Below are 23,152 nucleotides of genomic sequence, written 5' to 3' on the forward strand. Positions count from 1 at the left end.
CTGGAGGGGCAGAGCAGAGAATGGTGACTGACAGCCACCGCTCTCTTCTCAAAGCAGAAGGGAGAACTGAGTGCTCAGTGGTGTTTGATTGCTCAGTTCCAGAGCCTTAGAGCCGGTGGGGGACAGATGCAGCAGCAGATCATTGCTGCATCCACCTAAAGTGTGATTTCGAAAAAATAAATCCCAAACTCTTTTAAATGAAAATAAATCCTGATTTGTCATTTGACACTCTTGTTCTGGTGACAACTGTCTAAGAAAGGTTTATCCTCACACTGCAAAAATAGCCTTTCATTTCCTGTTAAGGCCACAGGAGATTAAGTAAAGGCAACATTTCAAAATGAGATACAGATGTAAAAAAGGAATACAAAAAAAGGAGGTATATGAACCAATCCCTACTACAACCCCTACTATATAAAAAGAGAAGGCAAAATTTTAATGGAAACATACATTGATATCGTTCTGAGCACCGTAGAGTAGGCAGGGTCCACCCATCAACATACCACAATAAAGCATTCATGATACCACTATATATAGACACCACACCACAGGACATGGTTCCAGTAATCCATGTCCTTAGTCTTCTTGTCTTCAGCAAACTGTTTGCAGGCTTTCTTGTGCATCATCTTTAGAAGAGGCTGCCTTCTGGGATGACAGCCATGCAGACCAATTTGATGCAGTGTGTGGCGTATAGGCCGGGGCACTGACAGGCTGACCACCCACTCCTTCTACCTCTTTAGCAATGCTGGCAGCACTCATACATCTATTTTTCAAAGACAACCTCTGGATATGAAGCTGAGCACGTGTACTCAACTTCTTTGGTGGACCATGTCAAGGCCTGTTCTGAGTGGAACCTGTCCTGGTAAACGGCTGTATGGTCTTGGTCACTGTGCTGCAGCTCAGTTTCAGGGTCTTGGCAATCTTAGAGCCTAGGTCATCTTTATGTAGAGCAACAACTATTTTTTTTCAGATCCTCAGAGTGTCCTTTACCATGAGGTGCCATGTTGAACTTTCAGTGACCAGAATGAGAGAGTGAGAGCGATAACAAATTTAACGCACCTGCTCCCCATTCACACCTGAGACCTTGTAGCACTAATGAGTCAGAGGGAAAAATAGCTAATTGGGCCCAATTTGAACATTTTCACGTAGGGGTGTACTCACTTTTGTTGCCAGCAGTTTAGACATTAATGGCTGCGTGCTGAGTTATTTTGAGGGGACAGCAAATTTGCACTGTTATACAAGCTTTACACTCACTACTTTACATTGTAGCAAAGTGTAATTTCTTCAGTGTTGTCACATGAAAACATATAATAAAATATTTTCAAAAATGTGAGGGGTGTACTCTCACTTTTGTGAGATACTGTGTATATATATATATATATATATATATAAAAATATATATAATAACAGCTCTTGCTATGTAAATGGGTACATAAATAAATAGAAAGTGACCAAAGTGCTAAAAATAAAGTGCTAACTAAATACAATCATATAGGAATAAAGGTGCAAAAGTATACGATAAATGTGCAAAAATACAAAAAGTGTATCAAAATTCATCAATATTACAATAATTCAATAAAACAGTCCAAAAATGGTCTTTTGATGATGCTCGGGAGGCGGGCGAAACGCGTTGATGTAATTAATGGCGTTCCATAACCATCGATGTCACTTCCTGTTTCTCAGTGGAATGCACGTGAGACGGCGTTCCAGGAAGTGTCCTGCCATTTGATCTCATGCCTTATTTATCTACTCATTTGTGAGTATTCTTGCTTGCGTTTTATTCATAAACTATTTTTACAACACTGCACTATGATCTCTCTATTTTTATCGGACTGAGCCCGCTAAGGAAACAGCACTCGTCACCTGAAGAGAGCAGGTTGTCTGGATGATACTTATATCAGATATCCAGGACTCTGTACTCACCTCAAACTAGCTACATTCGACCCAACAAAGGGTCTTTATTTTTGGTGAGTAGGGGTACAAAAGCGGAGTGTGGCATCTTGGCACCGATGAGCACTTTATTCACTGCAAAAGAAACTATATGAACACCAACACAGTTTGAGCACCATTGCACTGGTTATTGGACAGTTTATGGACTGTTTTATTGAATTATTGTAATATTGATGAATTTTGATCAATTTTTTTTTGCAATTTGTTCACATTTATCGTATACTTTTGCACCTTTGTTCCGATATGGATTGTATTTAATTGGTACTTTGGTAACTTTCTATTTATTTATGTACCCATTTATGTAGCAAGCGCTGTTGTTATTATTTATTTTATTTATTTAGTCCTATATCCCCTTTGGGTGAACAGCAGCTGCTTTTTGTTATTTCTTCTTATACCATCCAAGAGCAGGTTTTTCAACATAATTTATATATATATTGTATCATTTTGAAAAAACAAAAGTTAGGGTACTTCCATTGCTTGTCTCCCTGAGTTGGTCATAAGTTCTATACATATTAGTGATCACTAATTATACATCATTCAGTAGTTAAAGTAAAGGCTAAGGTAAACCTTTTATTAAAAAAATAAAGGGCAGCTGCTAGTAACTGCTATGGGTATTTTACACTTCAAGCAGCCATCTTAAGCAAATGCCCGTGTATTAGAATATCAAGCTTTTACACTGGTGGGTGTATGGAGACTTAATATGAGATCCAGCTGCCGCAACACAGGGAAGCCAAAAGCTCGTGAAAGACCAGTAACCAGTTACCAAGCATGCACGTGGCCACAATCCCATCTTCCCTTCAAATAGGGCTTTGCTTGTTTCAGATTTGTTAAGCATGTTAACAGAAGCTACTGTAATGTGCATGTTTCACATATATGCCTCCTTGCACATTGCTTAGCTATCAAGCTTCTTGAAATGTAACAGGTCCCAATGCTAAATCAGTTTCAAAAAGTGGCTCTCCTCCACATTGTTGGCAGATCTACTGATGCCTCAGGCCATCTCTGAACTGCCGTTATGAATCAGGCGCTACATTGCTGAACTGTTCTGTTAAATTAGTGTCAGTCTTCTACAGCTTCATATATGCCAGGGAACATCAATTTAGACATTTGTGACATAGCACAGCACTGGCGAATTGCAAAAGTAGTTGCAAATCAGCCCATATGAGTCATTCAACTGATTGAAAACTATCCACTCACTATTTAGCGGATGTCTTGTTTCAGTCTTGTTTTTGTTAACAGATTGCACTGAGCACTCATTTTATGGGCTAGTTTGCAAATCTTCCAGCTTAAAATTTTGAAAAGTAAGCTTGTAAATATGTGAAAGTCACACCAAAAATTGTGTCAAGGTAGCAGTAATTTACTCTCACTGAAAATACACTTCCCTTCGACACCCCCATTCACAAATTACAGATAAAAAATGTTGTGTTGGGGACAATAAGTGGTAAAAAAAATTATTCTGGGGGAAGGAGCAAGCTGCAAAAAACAAAAAAAAAAAAAACACTTTTTCAGAGAAATGGAGAATGATTAGAAACTCTGTTAGGTTATTGTTTACTGTCTGCGTCTTCCTCTCCCAGTGACAACCAATTTCATATTTGTTGTCCTGATGTCACAGGGACAGACAGTGAGGTGAAATCTCCCTACCAGAATCTCAAAAAGCAATAAAAAGCTAACAGAAGTATTTAACCTTCCAAAGTTTGTTCAAAACAATAAGAAAAGTTTTGGGTTGAGATTAACTTTAAAAGGCAATGCCTACAATTTTCAGTGATTTGATAGTAGGAAATCAGTAGCTTTGATTTGGAAGTTAAGGGGTTAACCTGTGTTTCAGGGAAACTGAGATTAGACTTTCTTCATTTAAATTGCTAAATGCCCCACTAGAGTTTATCTGAAACAGATTATGCAGAAAGTGTGGGATGCATGGTGATGTATGGAAGCCCTCAGAGTAAAAGCAGTAATATCAATCCTGTACATTATTAGGCATTGAAACCTCAAACTTCTTGATTTATATTAAAGCATACGTATGCCCAGACTACGAACATCAAATGAACATAATTCTAACAAGCAGTAAATGAGCTTTCACAGATAAACAGCGCTCAGAGCCCTCAGTGGAATAAAAATAATCACAGCAATTCACCAATAGCTATAGGATCCTGATGGGATATAATCCTAGGTGTTAAATGAGTGCCCAGTAAACTTCAAAGTTCCTTCATTTATTCCAGAGCATAAAAATCATCAAGTCATTAACCTCTTAGTGCCGTCGCCTCCCTGGCCTTTAAGAGGTTTATGAGGCCGGGAGGTGGGGTCCGGCAACAAACAATCGGGAGCTTTCGGTTAGGCGATGGTAACTGTGCTGGTAGTGTGCAGAGCACCTGCTCTTGGCACAGGTGAATAGGCAGCAATTCACGCAACTATGTGGTCCCACAGCTCTATAGAGCAGGCTCGGAGAGGCCACATATTTGTGTACGGCCAGCGCCAAGGGGTTAAACAATCAATGTTGACAAGCTTTACCAGAAACCAAGCATTCTGGGCTGTGATCAAAGTTTGCCTCATTCCCCAGTGAGAAGGGCCGGTATAGAAATGAGAAGATGACAGCCTTCAGACCGTCAAGCAGTTATGTGTACAAACTAGGGGTGCTGGCTCACCGCAGTTGGCACAAGCCAGACGCTGGGGGTAAGTAGGAAGGAGCCACAGGGTGCCAGCATGGACCACAATATTTTTCAAATTAAACAGTTTATCACCTGTTCCACAGAGTCTGTAATTTATGTTTTGTGGTGCACTCGCAATCTATTATACATGGGACGCACTAAACGCACTTTACGGAAGCACATTGGGGAGCACTGTAGGTTTATTCAAGAGGGGTGTGACAAACACAGTGTCCCCTCCCACTTCCTCCAAACACACAACAAGGATATTGGGAGTCTTGAGGTTATGGCAATTGAAGGTACTTCCGAGGGTTCACTCACTGACAATGAAAGATTCTCCCTTTTATGTAAAAGGAAGACCTTTTGGATCTACAAGTTAGGGTAAATGTCCCCTTAAGTAGGACCTAGAGATCCATAATATCGTGTATTGTCTTTTGGTATTAGCTACTAGTAGTTCCTGTTTCTTCTTTTTTAGTTCAATGCTTGAGTTATTTTAATTAACTATTTTTTTGTGTGATTTGAGTATTGTTACTTTGGTACTTAATTAATTATCACTAATAAATATATCCCATTCATATAATTATATTGTTTGTATTATTTTCATTTTTAAAGTATTCTTTGGATATATTCTATTATAGTCAAAGCTGTTAGTATTGCTACTATCACTTATCAGTATTATTTTTGGGTCTATATATCTATTATCATTATTTCTATTATCACTTATTAAGGATAAATAAATATTTTATTGTTGATGTTTGTTTATCCTAGGTTTATTTTTGCTGGTATAATAATGGTATAATATAGAATCTCAAGGAAGTATGCATACTCAATTCATGATCTCTGTCATCTATTTTCCAGCTAATATTATTTAGAGCTGTTGTTTATTGCCCCCCCCCCCCCCCCGCCCCCTCTTTTTCAAATTTTTCAAATTTTTACATTTTTTAAATTTCTTGCTTTATTTATTATTTTTTTTTTGGAGAAGAGGCCCGTACATACGTAGCGATTGTCGGCCGTAAATATTCGGCCACCGACCGATCGGCCGATTGTCGGCTTGCTAGTATGATGCTTCCGACAACCGACAGCGAATTTTCGGCCGAACAGAATTTGGCGTGCAGACTTTAAAATTTTTGTTGGCCGTCACCAGAACAGCCGATTGTTCGCCAGTCAGTACAGAATTCGGCCGACAAACAGCAGATTAGCAAGACTGGGCATGCTGAGAAAAGAAAAAACACACGGAAAGTTAACCATCACATGACATCACTTCTGCTGTTGTTGCCCGACAAAATTCGTGTGCAGTCTTTAGCACTTTTCAGCCAACAGGACAGCACCGGACAAAAGACGGCCGATCGTTCGGCCGACAATAGCTACGTGTGTACGGGGCTATACACTTATTTTTTGGGGGGGTCAAGACCATTGGTGGAGTTTCTAACAATAAAAGGCAATGATGGGAGATCGATTTTCAGGTTTCCCAGTGGATCAGCCTACTCTCCAACTCCTTGTTCCATCTTTTAACGAATTCTAAACTGTATATATACATTGGTTGCCTTTATCCCTGTAACTCGACATAGCACATGCGCATGAGATGCATTGTCACAGGAACACTCAAGTTTGCGGTCCATGCCGGCTCCCAGTGGTTCCTTCCTACCCCCCCCCCCCCCCATGTCTGGCTTGTGTCATCTGCAGCATGCCAGCATGCCTATTCGGTGCACACAACCGCTTGATGGTCTGAAGGCTGTCATCTCACCATTTCTATACCGGCCCTTCTCACCAGGGAATGAGGTAATCTTCTATCACAGCCCAGAGTGTTTTGTTTCTGGTACTGCTTGCCAACACTGATTGTTTAATGACTTGAGGATTTTTATGCACTGAATAAATGAAGGTACTTTGAAGTTTACTTGGGTGCTATTTACACATAGGATTATATCCCTTCAGGATCCAATAGCTATTGTTGAATTGCCGGGTTTATTTTTATTCCACTGAGGGCACTCAGTGATGTTTATACGAGACTGTTTTTTACCACTACTCCAAGAGTATCTTCCACAGCATCCTGGGACAGCCCCATAGTAATTTTATCCACAAGGTCTTATGGTATCTTGGCTTCAGAGCTTGGTGTTTATGTGCTTTAGTAAATGAGCTTGAAACCCCTGTCCTCCCTAGCTGCCTTTGATATGAAGTTATTTAATTTCAAAATCCTATACAAGAACAAAAAAGTCTTTACTTGAGTTGTAGTAGGTTTTCAAGTTTAGAAACGCCTGCTGGTTATTTACATTAGAAGGCTAACAGTGGTGTATTCAGGGTATGGTATGTATGGTATGTTCTCTGGGTGCCAATTGAAGTGGGCACCACACTACTTAGCAGTAGAAATAAACACCCTCCAAGCACCCCCAATGATTATCAGTAATGTGCTTTAAATGTGTAAGGGGGCACACCTAATGGTCGGGCTATGATGTGTAAGGAATCACTCCTGACGTGAGAGGGCTCTGATGTGTAAGAGGGCATTCCTGGTGTAGGAGCGAGAATTTCTATTGTAAGCGGAGGCTCTGATGTTAAAGAAGGAACTCTTGATGTAGGGGGATCACGGGGGTGTAAAAGGGCACTCCTGATGTACAGGGGACTCTGATGTGTAGGGGCCCATTCTCCATGTAAGTCTCAAAACTTTTGGTTCCTCAAACCAGGCAAAAAATGGGACTTTTACGCAATTTTCCTGCAGATGCGATTTTTTTAAAATCATATTTATTTATGTTTGCATTGTACAAGTATATTTGTGCTTTGTTGGGCTAAAGGCCCATCAGTGTGTAGGTGAAAGAAAGTAAAGTTGTGACAATGTAAAACTGGTGACTTTTAGAAATTCGTTCTCTGTCATCCATGCATTTCTGGATGTACAGAGGGCGTCTAAAATCCAACGCTTTTCGGCTTGTGCCTTTGTCTAGGATTCACCATATCTATAATAACATTGATAATAGTTGATGAGTATACACAGTTTGTTTGCAAAGTTATGGTTTGTACTTTTTAAAGTAAATAGCTTACATTTTTGTTTTTTGTGCAGACATATTAAGATCAGTGTACATGGGGTACCTCTCTTTTCCTCCCCTGGGTAGCAGCGAGATCCCTAGTGTATGGAGTACGGCAAGGAGTTGGTTTGCTACAAAAGCAAAAATTGTGTGGAGTTAGTATTACTCCATATATGGAGAATTTAAGTATCTTATGTCTCATGTTTACTTACATGATTCAGAAGGAGTAGACAGAGTATTCCTCCCAGAAATTCCTGTACCCTCTGGTGTGGATTTTTCACATCCTATAAGGTGATTGATTAATGCCATTGTTTCTCTTGAAGAGTATATTTCTCATAAAAAAGTGTATATAACTGCATAGTTAGACTTACATTTTGGATGCTCCGTTTGTGAATGGATATAAAGGTGTGAGAAACCTGTATTAATTACACAGGGAACAAATTTAGATGTACTTCCAAAAGATCAAAAGGGCCATTATAGTCCTTTTCAGGGTAAAATTACCTTGTCCAGGGTAATATCGGGTTCTTGGTCGTCCTCCAAGAAGTGCTCCCTCTCCAGCGAGTTGGAGATGAATGGCACTCTCCTGGGATCCCCGGCGTCTTTTATGCAAGCCGTGCATGCGCACTACTGCGCAGCGCGGTCCTACATGTCAGGGCGGAAGGGCTTCAGCCGCTAGCATTGCTCATGCGCCAGTACGGCTGCGCGCGCAGCGGCGGCGAGTCTGTCCGCTCCTGTCATTCGAAAGGACGCCGCCGACACGATAAGGAGGAGCCAACACTGGACCAAGCCAGGGATAGGTGGAGACAATCAATTGGCCGCAAAAGCCCCGCCTATTGTACAGCGGGGCTTACCGTGCCGGGTGCTATTCACAGAAGTGTGGAAAAATCCAGAGAGGCAAGGAAACCCTGTCATTGATCAAGTCTGCTTACAGTGATTTCAAATGAACAATTTTTGATACATTTACACATATATAATGCGGTGATTACATAGCTTTCCTTTCTTTTAATCATTACAGTATTATAGTCTAATTTTCTCTAGGTTCCAAAGTATGGAGCAAAGTCCATGGGTCTGGGTGTTGAGGGGACTGAAGTCAGTCCGTGTATATATGGGTAGATACAAGCCCTCAATATTTTTAACAGGATGGATCACAGCATGTTTCATAGGTGCTTGTTTAAAGTGAATGCAAGCCCCCAAAAATTTGCTACAGGATGGATCATGGTCTGACATGTTTAATGGGGGAGGGGGAAAAGAAGAATAATTGATGGGAGATATGGGTAAATTTAAAGATGTGTATATGGTTATACCATAGAGGTTGGTTCCAGCAGTTTTAGAGGTGTATCTCAGGTCGGGGGAGGGGGGTGTGTATGTTAGGAAAAGGTTTTTTTAAGAGATTTAATCTCAAAGGTCTGTATCGTGTTTTTTAGTCTGTTTTCCTGGATACGAATCCTTCCAGGAATGGCCGATAGCTTTCCGCATCGTTTAGGCCTGGTGGTATAGTCGCTCTCAGGCGTTTGATCCAATGTATTTCTCTTTGTAGTAGAGTTTTGTTCCAGTCACCCCCCCCCCCCTCCTGGGTATGTGGAGTCTGTCTAGGGCCATAAAATTGACATTTGGCATTTTTGATTTGTGCTTGTCTCTTACATGTCTGCCCAGTGGTAAGTAGAAATTGCACATTTGCATACTTAGCATAAGTTTGCCCACTCGTTTCCGGAACTCTTGTTTGGTTTCCCCTACATAGTAGGCTCCACATTCGCATTCCATGAGATATATTATCCCTTGCGTCCTACAATTTACGAAGTTTGCTGGTACAAAGTGCTTCCCATTTGGGAGTGTTTTTGCTGTGCACCTTGTAATCACCTTACATTGAGTACATTCACCGCAGGGAAAAGTGCCCTTTTTCATTAAAAGGGTCCTTTCTTTGTCCCCTTTATACTCACTGTGTACCAACGATTGTTTCAGAGATCCTGCTTTCCTAAAGGTGATTTGCGGTCGCTCTGGAATCAGATGTTTTATGCTTGGATCTTCCGTCAGTATCGTCCAGTTCTTGCTTAGGATTTTTCTAATTGGACCATGTTGGTTTGTATATCTCATGATAATTCTACTTATTCTTTCCATGGGTTTTTTCTCTGTATGTTTTTGAATAAGATTTCTTGTCATTCTCTTGTGTTGGCTCTGTTGAACGCTTTCCTCAGGCATGTTTTAGAGTACCCTCTTATCATCAAATGATTCCCTTCTGAAGTCCTCCTGGGTAGTACAGTTACGTTTTAATCTTAGGTACTGACTGTACGGAATTGATTTCTTTAGGACCGTGGGATGGAAGCTTTCTGCGTGAAGTATCGTGTTGCCTGCAGTGTCCTTTCTAAACAGAATTGTGTTTAGGTTTCCATTTATATCTTTATATACCCAGGTATCGAGAAAGCTAATCTTGTCCTTGCTGTATTGCATTGTGAAATACATGTTGAATAAGTTCTTATTCTTTTGGTTATGGCATTTTTGATGAGGTTTTCAGGTCCATTCCATATGATAAATATGTCATCTATATATCTCTTCCATAGTGCTATATGACTAGAGTATATAGTGTTTTCATCATTACTCAGGAACTCCTGTTCCCACATCCCTAAGTAAATGTTGGCGTAAGATGGGGCATAACTTGTGCCCATAGCCATGCCGCATGTCTGTAAGAAGTAGTTGCCATCAAAGGAAAAATAAATTCCAACATTGAGATGATAAAGTTGTTAAATTTGTTGTCATGTCGAATTTGTTGACTCAGTGCTTGCCTGACTGCCAATATTCCTTTTTCATGAGGTATATTGATGTTCCACATCCACTGTGACTAAGTAGGTATCTTGTGAGACTGTGACTCCATCAAGTATTTGAAGAAAGTGTATTGTATCTTTTGTGTACGATGATAGTTTTGGAACGTGTGGTCTGAGGTGTGCGTCAATCACTTGACTGATGGTTTCTGATATTTTCCCATTCCCTGAGATGATGGGTCTGCCAGGGCGGTTTTTTGCATTTTTTTTGTATCTTCGGTAATGAGTAGAAAGTTGGGGTTCTGGGATGTTTGGTTCTTATGTATTCCCAGAGGGTTTGTGAAATTGCACCTTCATTAAGTGCTCTATCTACTTTTTTTATAGAACTCTTCATTGTAAGATTTTATCATTACCGGCGATATTCTCTTGTAGCACTTGTTATCAAGAATTTTCATGCACATCTCTTTTGTACATCTCTTTCGTACATTATGTTGTCCATAAGGACAATATTTCCCCCTTTATCCGCGGGTTTGATTGTGATGTTATCATAGCTTTTTAGATCTTTAAGTGCTTTTCTTTGGAAAGGTTATCCATTGTTTTATTGTCCCGTAGGCCTTCTATCTCTCTCGTTGTCTGCCTGACAAATAGGGCTATTGCCGGGTTTAGGCTAAGCGGTGGATATTTTTGAGACTTATTCTGAAACTTGGGAGTACCAGGGTCTTCCATTTCTTCTTCACTATCATCATCTTCTGGTAGGGATTCAAAGGTTTCCATCTCATCATCAAGGCCGCCTTCCTCTGACAGGATGTTCAGATCTCTGATTACCCTGAATTCCGCAGCTGTCAGACCTGGATCCCTTGCTTTGTTTTTGGGGTTTTTGTCATACATAACCTGGTATATCAATTTTCTTGCTAACAGTTTAACGTCTTTTATTATTTCAAATTTATCCGCATTTTTCTTAGGGCAAAAGGAGAGTCCTAGTAAAAGGACCTCCTGCTCATGTGCCGTTAAAGTATGGGACGATAGATTGACTATTGTCCGTCCTTCTTCTCCCCCTGTTTTGTTCCTTGCTGATCTGTGTTTAAAGGGAGTTTTGTTTTTTTTAGGTTTGGTCTTCCTAAAAAAACCTTTTGTTGTTTTTTGGGGTCCTCCTCTTTATTGCCTTTTGATCTTGTGAAGATACCATGCGGTTTTGTTGTGGTTGTTCCACTTTGTGTCTGACTGCTATTTTCTTCACCCTCATTATCTATTCTCATTTCTTCTTCCTTTCTTTCCCTTGATGTGTGTATGTGCCATTGGTTGTGTTTCTGAGGTGGTTCTCTTTTTTTGCTAGTGTAGTTTTCTGATCCTGATGCATGTGATGAGGAGTCAGAAGAGTAGTATTGATTTTCGTTGTTGGTGTGTTTAGTACCATATTAATGTTTGTTTCTGACTGTCCTTCTTGTGTTATTCCATCTGTGCGCCTTTCCTTGGGCAAAGGCATTTTTATCACGCCAATATTTTTTCTCTTTCTTGCGAAGTATTTGTTTACTATAGTCTTCTAGGTGGTCTTTAAGCTTTTTTTCTTCTTTGCTGTACAGCTGTATAGTTTTAAGAGGGGATAGTCTTAGATATAGTTGCTTAACCTTCCTAGCGGTATTCCCGAATGTGGCTCAGGGTTAAATTTCAGTGCCAAAAGCGGTAACCCCGAGCCACACTCGGGGTACCGCTAGGAAGATCGCTGGATCCTGAAAGCGGGGTTACTTACCTTGTCCCTGGGATCCAGCAATGTATTTCAGCAGTGTCTGGCGGCGGATCTTCCTCCCGATCCTCTGTGTGCCCCAGCTTTCGTCTCCTGCGACGTGACGCTCGCAGGGGGGTGGAACCGACGGCAAATTCAGATGTAAAACACACTAAACACACTGATACAATGCAAAATAAAAAAAAATCACATTAGTTTGCCCCCCAGTGCCCTTTCCTGCAGTTGTACTGTACTTTTTATGTATATATATATATATATATATATATATATATATATATATATATATATATATATATATATACACATATATATACAGTATATATATTGTGACAGGAAGTCAGGTAAATCTGTGGGTGTTGTCACAGACGGGAGATACATTTATGCCTTGTTTAGACAATTCACCAATTACTATCAGATGTCGGCTGTGGAGGTAGCCAGAAAGGTTTAAGGACGTTGCAAAGCTTCGGCTATTCAGAATGAGGCAATTAAGGCCTCTATAAGTTATCCAGAGGATGACTACTGATTGCTGCATCCTTAGGCTTTTTGTGTTAAGGAGAGCAGTGAGCTGAGAAAGACTTCTGAAGGTGAGGTGGTGTGGACTTTTTCTGTGTGAAAAGAAAAACAAATAGACTATTGGTTTTCTGCTGTATGACCAGCAGTGTCTGCCCAGCAGTAGGTTGTGACAGACTCCATAGGTAGGTTCCTGTGTTGTGAAGGTAGACGCCCCAAGTGGCCAGGGTTTATTTTATGTTTTGTTTGATTTATGCTGTTTGGATGCTTGCACTTGTTTCCAGCAAAGTGGAAGATAAAACCATAGACCGTTGTTTTCAACCACTCCTCGGCTGTCTCTCTGTGCAGTGAACGCTCCCAGGGGGTCACCCATACCCGCTACCGAGCCAACCCCTTACACATGGTGAAGTGCCGCGGGCAGTTAAAGTAAAACCAAAATAGAGGAGATACTGAGACAACTGGCTATAGCAAATGCAAATCAACAGCAGACAAATGCAGGTTTTCAGCGGAGCCTTGCAGCTCAACAACAGGCTCACCAAGAGAGCATTGAAGGCTTGGAACAGAGACACCAGCAGCAAATGGAGGCCATCATGAAACAGCTTCAGAGACAGCAGACCGAGGCTGGGAGTCAGGCCAGTAACATACCGAGTTTTCGGGTAAGCCACTTATTGCCAAAGATGACTGCAGAGGATGACCCTGAGATGTTTCTGACCACGTTTGAAAGAACAGCGGAGAAAGAGAGTTGGCCTAAAGAACAGTGGGCTGGACTAGTGGCCCCCCTATTATCTGGAGAAGCCCAAAAGGCATATTTTGATTTGGAGCTTGCTGATGCAAAAAACTATGATCGATTAAAAGAGGAAATATTGGCAAGTTTTGGGGTAACCTTAGATGTCCGTGCTCAGCGGGTCCACAATTGGAGTTATCAGCTGAGGAAGCCACCTCGGTCGCAGATTTATGACCTCATCCATTTGGCTAGGAAATGGCTGCAGCCAAAAATTCTGTCCGTAACACGCCGCAAATTGATTACACAAAACTGCTGGAAAAATATCTTGCTGCCCCTCTCAAAGTTCCGCCTGGGTCTAATGGACCCAATGGGACCCATGGTAGGGCCAGCCCTGCATACTTGTTAATCTTTCATTTAACAACGTATCCAAAATACAGAGTGGTTGACTTGTACTGTAAGTGCAGTCTTCATAGTGTTGTTCACCTCTGGATCTGCAGTGAACTTTAACATCATATTCCACTTTTACTTCAGAAGCTATAGCACACCCAATGGCCCCTGGCACTTTCCCTGTGGGGTTCTCCTCCTTCAAGTGGTGCCCAGATCACATGGCATACATTTGCATTTCCTAGATATGTCCCTGCTGCTGAGAGAAGTTGCACGTCCCTATAAAGCTTGTGTACCATGCAGTTATGTAGTTTGTATGGGTAAAGACTTTTCCTATGTGACAGGAAGTCAGGTAAATCTGTGGGTGTTGTCACAGACGAGAGATACATTTCTGCCTTGTTTAGACAATTCACCAATTACTATCAGGTGTCGGCTGCGGAGGTAGCCAGAAAGGTTTAAGAACGCTGGAAAGCTTCAGCTATTCAGAATGAGGCAATTAAGGCCTCTATAAGTTATCCAGAGGATGACTACTGATTGCTGCATCCTGAGGCTTTTTGCGTTAAGGAGAGCAGTGAGCTGAGAAAGACTTCTGAAGGTGAGGTGGTGTTGACTTTTATCGCAAAAAGCCTCAGGATGCAGCAATCAGTAGTCATCCTCTGGATAACTTATAGAGGCCTTAATTGCCTCATTCTGAATAGCTGAAGCTTTCCAATGTCCTTAAACCTTTCTGGCTACCTCCACAGCCGACACCTGATAGTAATTGGTGAATTGTCTAAACAAGGCATAAATGTATCTCCCGTCTGTGACAACACCCACAGATTTACCTGACTTCCTGTCACAATATATATATATATATATATATACACAGTATAAATATATATATATATATATATATATACATACATACATACTTTAACTTATTTATAGTTTTTTATTATATTATAATTTATGATTTTGTGTTTCAAACTTTATCATACCCGAGATGTTATAAAGAAGAACGCACAGTAAAAAAAAATCATGTAAATAGTTGGTTTGGGCTGCTCATTCTTAAGAATTACATGCAAAATAATGGTACCGCTTTCAGCATCTAAAATCCAAAAGAATCATACCGCCAGGGAGGTTAATGTCCTTGTCGATGTTTTTAATTTGTCTTCCGTACTCTTCTTGTTAAAAATAGCATTAGATTTTTGGAACAGTCATTTCGTTTATTTTCCCATTCTTGTTTCATCTGGGTTGTTATATTGTCCATTGTCGGAAAAATTTGGATTCTGAGTCCTGCTGGATTAATATTTTCGCTAATATAGCTCTCAAACGATCTGATGTGCCAGCGGAGGGCTGCCTTCTTTTCTAGTTGTCGTCTAAAAGTAGTGAATAGTGCCAGTGTGTCTGATTCCTGTTGTTCTTTATTTTGGAAGTTGCTCTCAATGCCCGACATTAGACTGTCCCATTAGTCAGCCAATAGGTCCCCCATTTTTTTGCTCTTTTATTTGGATCCGGTTAGTCCTTGGTGAAGTGGAGAATCACCAGGAGTTCTTCTCCTACTGTTCTCCTTATCCGCAATATGCGGATATAGGGATAGGAAAATTTGTAATTGTAGGTGCAACTTTACCCCCGGGGGTAAGTTGCGTTTTAAAGTGCTCATATACTGCTGTTTCCCCCACTTTCCTGTGATGAGTCAGAGGAAGGGGGAATATGAAAGGAATGGGAAAAATTCCCAGTGGTTTTGGGGCTTTATAGAGATCATATGAGGAGTGGATGTTTTGCCATTCGTAATTCGTCTATGTAGGGGGGGGGGGGTTAATTTTTCGATACTCTAATAAAGCCTTGATTTTGTATAAACATATATATTGAAAGAAATAATTTTCTTTCTTTTTTGCCTGGTTTGAGGAACCAAAAGTTTTGAGACTTTAAACAAAGGATGTTGGCACACTATACTTAGAAATATATATGTGTATACAAAATCAAAGCTTTATTAGAGTATTGAAATAATAACCCCCCACATTCTCAATGTAATAGGAAGCTCTGATGTGTATGAGGGCATGCCTGACTTAAGGGGCTCTGATACATAAGAGGATATTCCTGATATGAGGGGGCTCTTAAGTGGAAGGAGGCATTGCTGATATGTCAGGGTGTAAGGTATTCATGTGCCTGAGAAATACGTAAATACAAGTGATCAGAAGTCTGTGGTTGTTCCAGGATGAGAACTAGAGAGGAGATGATATGGCTATGATATTGAACTCTGCATAAGTGTGCTCTGCTTGGTGGGGCAGGAACCCAGTTGGGGTTCCCAGGACATGAACATTATAGACTTTAATGAACTTTCTGCATATTGGACGTATGGTAACTTATGGGGTTACCAGGAATTACAGAGTTAGAGAGCTTTTTTGAGATTGTAAACCAACTTGGAAGAAATGTTGTTGTCATGGGTCTGCCACCTAAGGGTTAACTAAGTGCAGACTAATGTCAGTAATTGACAACAAGCTGCCTTATTTAAACACCTCAGCAGCACTGTGTCTTTGCTGTCTGATCTGCAGCTTTACCTTGAGTTCTGTTCCTGTGTTTGCATTGATTCCTGTATTGACCTGGCTTGTCTGACTTCGTTGCTATCTCCAGTCCTGACCCCGGCTTGCCTCGACTTTGCTATACCTGCTTCCTGCCTGATATCCTGCTGCCAACCCCTGCCAGTACACCGACTATTCTCTGCCTGCTGCTTGAACTGTATGTGATTACCTGTGTCTGAAACTGGCTTGTCTGACCCTGCTCCAGTCTTTGCCTATCCAGCTCCTTCCAGTGCCTGGAGATGCTGTCCTGCATCTGCTGCGCATCCGCTGTGCATCCGCACCTCTGTACCTGCTTCTTCCGGCTGCTCAGCAATCCAGCCGTGTTCAGTGACTTATCATCTACTCTTCTCAACTGCCAACAGAAGATCAGCGCAGGCACTCTTTCCTCACTGCGCTCTCGCATCCGATGTTGCAACTCCAGTGGTGCCTGAGTCAGGGCTGTACGAGAGGTCTCCCTCTGCACATCAGGCTCTGCTACAAGGTACGTGACAGTTGTACTCTGTGAGCTGTAATGGCTAAAGTTTGAGCAAAGTAAAGTGAAGTTTGTTGTCACTGCTGATTGCCTGGTCTAAAGTTATTCCACTATACAAGAAAAGGTTGCATGCATGGCATATCACAGAACATGGTTCTCACCAAGAAAATAGGGGGTTTTAAAGGCACCAAAAACATCAGACAACAAAAAACCCAGAACTTATATTGTTGTTGTTTAAAAATGCAAAAAAAAAAACACTGTGCTTATAAAAGCATAGTAAGAACTGGTCCATAATCATATGAACAACGCCACAATGAGATACATAAGCATAATCTCGTATGTAGAATAATAAAGCAAAGCACAAACAAACAAAACATTTCCAAGCAGGCTTATCAAGAAAAAAAATAAACTAAAAAAATGTCCTAACAATTTGTAATTAAATAACAAAGGTTTTAGTTGCACACATATGAAAATTTACTGTGTTCAAATGTTTCACTGTCTCGGCAGGGCCCCTCTGTATAGTGTCGTCCTTACTCTAATATTTGAGAATATAAATTAAGGACAGGTACATATGTCTGGAGGCAGCCCATTTATTTGTGCAATACCCTTCCATGTGCACCTTACAGTAAAAACTAGTTAGAAATATATTAACCACTTAAGCCCCGGAAGATTTTACCCCCTTCCTGACCAGGGGGTATTTTGTGATTCGGCACTGCTTGACTTTAACGGACAATTGCGCGGTCGTGTGACGCTGTTCCGAAATGAAATTGACATCCTTTTTTTCCCACAAACAGAGCTTTCTTTTGGTGGTATTTGATAACCTGTGCGATTTTTTGATCATGCGCTATAAACAAAAAAGCAACAATTTTGCAAAAATAACAATATTTTTTACATTTTTTTATATGAAATTCCCCCCAAAAAAATGTAAAAATCAAAATTTTTTAACATTTTAGGCCAATTTGTTTTCTGCTACATATTTTTGGTAAAAAAAATTGCAAAAAGCGTATTTTAATTGGTTTGCGCAAAAGTTATTGCGTTTACTAACTAAGGGAAAGTTTTATGTCATTTTTGTTGTTTTTTTGTTTTAACGAGTAATGGCGGCGATCTGTGATTTTTTTTTTTTGCGGGACTGCGACATTGCGGCGGACAGATCGGACCCTTGACTGACATTTTTTACACTTTTGGGGGTACCAGGGACATTACTACAGTAATCAGTGCTATACATATGCACTGTTACTGTAAAAATGACACTGGCAGGGAAGGGGTTAACTTTATTGGAGAAGGAGGGGTTAAGTGTGTCCCTAGGGGCGTGCTTCTAACTGTGCAGGGATGTGGCTTTTCATGTAACAGCAGAGATCTTCAGTCCTACATAGCAGGACCGTATGATCTCTGCTGTTACACAATGGAGAGTGACAGGCGGCTTTGTTTACACTAGCCGCCTGCCTTTCTCCCTCTGTAACCGACGATCGTGAGTGAGCGTGGGGATCAGAGTGAGCGAGCGGGCAAGTGACCCTATTGGCTCGCAGGCAAGTGACGTACCGGTACGTCACTTTGCCTGGCCGGGGCTGACCGCCGCAGTATATGTACTTGCGGCGGTCGGCAACCGGTTAAAGCAACTGTTTATTAATCTCTTGACCTCCCACCGTAGTATTACTATGTGATCTCCTGCACAAGGTTTAGACACAGCGGGAGGCAGGCCGCGGGAATAGCGGCGGCAATCACCACCTTTCTCCCGCGATCGCCAGATAAACTGACAGAAGACCCGCCTGCTTATGTAAACAAAGCAGGTGAGTCTTCTGTGAGACAGGCAGGGAGAGCTAAGCTGAAACTTCGTTCTCTCTGTGCCTGTCACACAACCCTTCCCATACACAGTGAGTAATCACATTTAGGTACACATTATGTCAAGGCTTACCTTTGTTGAAGTCTGTAACACAGAGATGTACGCTCACACTTGCAGATATCCACAGCCCAAGGTGACCAGGTAAGAAAGCCACCTGGGCTGTGAATCTGTGCATGGGGGCTTGGCAGGAAAGGTGCTCTAATAAGCAAGACCGGCAGAAATACAATGGAAGGGAAGTCCAGGAATAACTGTGGTCACTGGATGACACGAGTCCGGATAAGGATCAGGAGATGGGAGGAAGATAAGATCGCATGATCAACATGGAGCGAAGGTACGGACAGAAGCCGGAGTCAGTCTGGAACACAGGAACTAAGTCTATCAACCAGGAACAATGATCAAAGAACTGACCCTGCTCTCTGGGACAGGCAGTGCTTTATACCTTGCTTAAATGAGTAATTAGCTTCAGGTGGACAATGAGAGACAGGAGTGTACACAGGTAAAGTCCAGCCCCCTCGTGCTGCAGGCAATGTCAGATAAACAAGACTAGATCCATATGAGCTGAAGTGCGGCTCAGAGGTAGGATAACAGGACAGAACATCAAGGTTCAAATCCCACACTAGGTACTTAGCGGCGGCCCCACCTGACCGTCTGAAAGCCACAGTGACACATTAACCCCTTTGATCACCCCAGTGTTAACCCCTTCACTGCTAGTGTCATTTATACAGTAACAGTGCATAATATTTAGCACTTGTCATGTGTGTTAAACATTCGAGAAAATTACTCTGAATGAATATAACGAGTTCTTTTTAATCAATTAATTTCTTTTTAACAGCATATACCAATCTTAGTGAATACAGACTACAGTAGGGAAGATATAAGTATATTTATTCACAAGACATGTATTCACAATAAATAGTTAGACTTGAGTTGACACAAAAAGATGACTTTTACAAAAAATACAAACTTAAACGATAAATGAAAATGTGATATGTAGCTCAGTAATAAAAGTAAAAGAAAGCAGGATTAAGTTCTTCCCAGGTATAGTAGAAACCATAGACAAGTGTTCTATATAATCAGACTAAAATTGTCTGCGAATTGTGCAGCCAACAGTCACTCCATTGCAGTTGGAGTGAGAATAGGCTATGCAAAACGGGAGAATAAATCGCTAATATTGCGCTAAATTGGTACTAATAAAAAACGTAGAAAAACAAAGATCAGTTTTTAGAGAAAAATCGAATATGGTTAATACGACTGGGACTATACCCTTTAGCATAAAATCCAAAACATAAGGAAGGAAATAAACGATAGTAAATAATAATCAGATAAACAGCAATGGATATTTACCAATTTAAAATGGCTGCTAGCTTAAAATGGTCGTTACCAGAGTCCTTAAGATGGCTGCCTTTTCCAAAATGTTGGCCGGTTAGGTGATACGTTCTTCATTGAGTAATAATCATAAAAACAATATGAGAGTCTGTCCATATTCTCATGGTACATGCGTGGCCATCTGATATTTCCGTCATGTATCTATGTAAGTATTGGACCTGGTAACGCCGTTTAATAAGGATATATTATTAATACGATATATATTGATTAGGAATGACTGATTTACTCAGATACTATATATTTTACATTTAGTAGCAGTAAAATCATGTGGATATATACATAGTTATATGTATGTAGTGATGGGGAGACAGCGCTCAAATTATTAATACATAGTGCTAATTAAATACTTCAAAAAATCATATGTGAATCAATTAAATCACTACAGGTAGGTATATGAAAATAAAAATAGAATTCAATTATTGACATGGCTATTTCACAATCTGATAGAACCAGTGGGTTACCCCTAAAGAGCTCAAATCATAAAGTGACTGTGCTTATAACAACAGGTACAATGCATAAATAGTCCTAATAACTTTAAAAAGTGCTGGTGCAAATAGTGCAAAGGCAGTCCTGGGTGATTGTTTTAAAGTGCTTGGTGCTCAGTGGAGATGGATGTCCACATGCAAGATGAGGGAAGGGAATCCGTCACCTAGTGTTCAGCCTACTTACCAGATGACCCTTTGGGGTCTAGCTGGGTAAATGGTCCCTTTTCGATGGATCACGTGATCCCTGATGACGTCAGACGCCTGCTGACGAAACGCGTCGGGTGCCATGCTACGCCCTACGTCACTTCCGGTCTTTGGAACGCAGCCGTAATGCAAACTGGCTCCAGCATTGTTCCACGATTCGGCTGTTCATATCGAATTGTAATGTAAGTGACTACGTTATTTTATTAAATACTATTTAGACATACTACACCATGAGTTTCCCTACTTCTTTTGTGGCTCATTGAGACCACCACATCACCAACGGGGTATATAGCGGAATTCTTCTCAGCCCTCTCCCAGCTAGTGATACAGACTCCCGGGCACACATCCCCATTCCAGCGGGAGGATACAGTTCCCACAGAGACAGTCCAGGGAACACCGGGAGCCATTGAAAGGGACCATTTACCCACGCTAGACCACAAGGGGTCTTCTGGTAAGTGGGCTGAACACTAGGTGAAGGATTCCCTTCCCTCATCTTGCATGTGGACATCCATCTCCACTGAGCACCAAGCACTATAAAACAATCACCCAGGACTGCCTTTGCACTATTTGCACCAGCACTATTTAAAGTTATAAGGATTATATATGCATTGTACCTGTTGTTATAAGCACAGTCACTTTATGATTTGAGCACTTTAGGGGTAACCCACTTTTTGTGAAATAGCCATGTCAATAATTTAATTATATTTTTATTTTTATTTTCATTTACTTACCTGGAGTGATTTAATTGATTCACATATGATTTTTTTAGGTATTTAGCACTATGTATTAATAATTTGAGCGCTGTCTCCCCGTCACTACATTTCTCACAACCCACTGTTTTGACTAGCAGCTCAATTTTTTCTTCTTTTCACGTTTATACATATATATATATATTTATTGGTCACAATACCTAGGCCCCATCACGTGAGTATTTATTACTCATATATTTTCTCCATAGTTATATGTATGTTGCTACACGACAACTGGTAGATGTAAACATTTCCATATCTGGGTCATTTTCAATCAGAATATTATCTATTAGTGGACTCTAATGTTAGTAAACAATTCAACAATGATGTGGGATATATTCTGACCATTATACACAACTATCTAATAGATTTACTGTCATTTTCAAATAGAAGAAACATAGAAACATAGAATGTGTCGGCAGATAAGAACCATTTGGCCCATCTAGTCTGCCCAATATATCTGAATCCTATGAATAGTCCCTGGCCCTATCTTATATGAAGGATAGCCTTATGCCTATCCCATGCATGCTTAAACTCCTTCACTGTATTTGCAGCTACCACTTCTGCAGGAAGGTTATTCCATGCATCCACTACTCTCTCAGTAAAGTAATACTTCCTCATATTACTTTTAAACCTTTGCCCCTCTAGTTTAAAACGGTGTCCTCTTGTGGTAGTTTTTCTTCTTTTAAATATGCTCTCCTCTTTTACCGAGTTGATTCCCTTTATGTATTTAAAAGCTTCTATCATATCCCCTCTGTCTCTTCTTTCTTCCAAGCTATACATGTTAAGGTCCTTTAACCTTTCCTGGTAAGTTTTTTCCTGCAATCCATGTACTAGTTTAGTAGCTCTTCTCTGAACTCTCTCTAGAGTATCTATATCCTTCTGGAGATATGGCCTCCAGTACTGCGCACAATACTCCAAGTGAGGTCTCACCAGTGTTCTGTACAGTGGCATAAGCACTTCTCTCTTTCTACTGCTTATACCTCTCCCTATACATCCAAGCATTCTGCTGGCATTTCGTGCTGCTCTATTACATTGTCTTCCCACCTTTAAGTCTTCTGAAATAATTACTACTAAATCCCTTTCCTCAGATACTGAGGTCAGGACTGTGTCAAATATTCTATATTCTGCCCTTGGGTTTTTACACCCCAGGTGCATTATCTTGCACTTATCCACATTAAATTTCAGTTGCCAGAGTTCTGACCATTCTTCTAGTTTTCCTAAATCCTTTTCCATTTGGCATTTCCCTCCAGGAACATCAACCCTGTTATATATCTTTGTGTCATCAGCAAAAAGACAAACCTTACCATCGAGGCCTTTTGCAATATCACTTATGAAGTTATTAAACAAAATTGGTCCCAGTACAGATCCCTGAGGTACCCCACTGGAAATCTACAAGATTAGTCCTCCATTCCCCTAATTATTTTTGTTGCCCTTCTCTGGACTTTCTCCAGTTCCAGCACATCCTTCCTGAGGACCGGTGCCCAGAACTGGACAGCATACTCCAGATGTGGCCGGACCAGAGTCTTGTAGAGTGGAAGAATAATCTCTTTATTTCTGGAGTGAATCCCCTTTTTTATACAACCCAGTATTCTGTTGGCTTTGCTTGCAGCGGCTTGGCATTGCATGCCACTTCCAAGCCTGTTGTCTACCAGTACCCCCAGGTCCCTTTCCATCCTAGACTCACCCAGAGGTTCCCCCCCTAGTGAGTAGCTTGCTTTCTGGTTTCTGGCCCCCAAGTGCATTACT

This window comes from Pelophylax lessonae (genome assembly GCF_965119305.1).
Source record: "Pelophylax lessonae genome assembly, chromosome: 4".
NCBI lineage: Eukaryota > Metazoa > Chordata > Amphibia > Anura > Ranidae > Pelophylax > Pelophylax lessonae.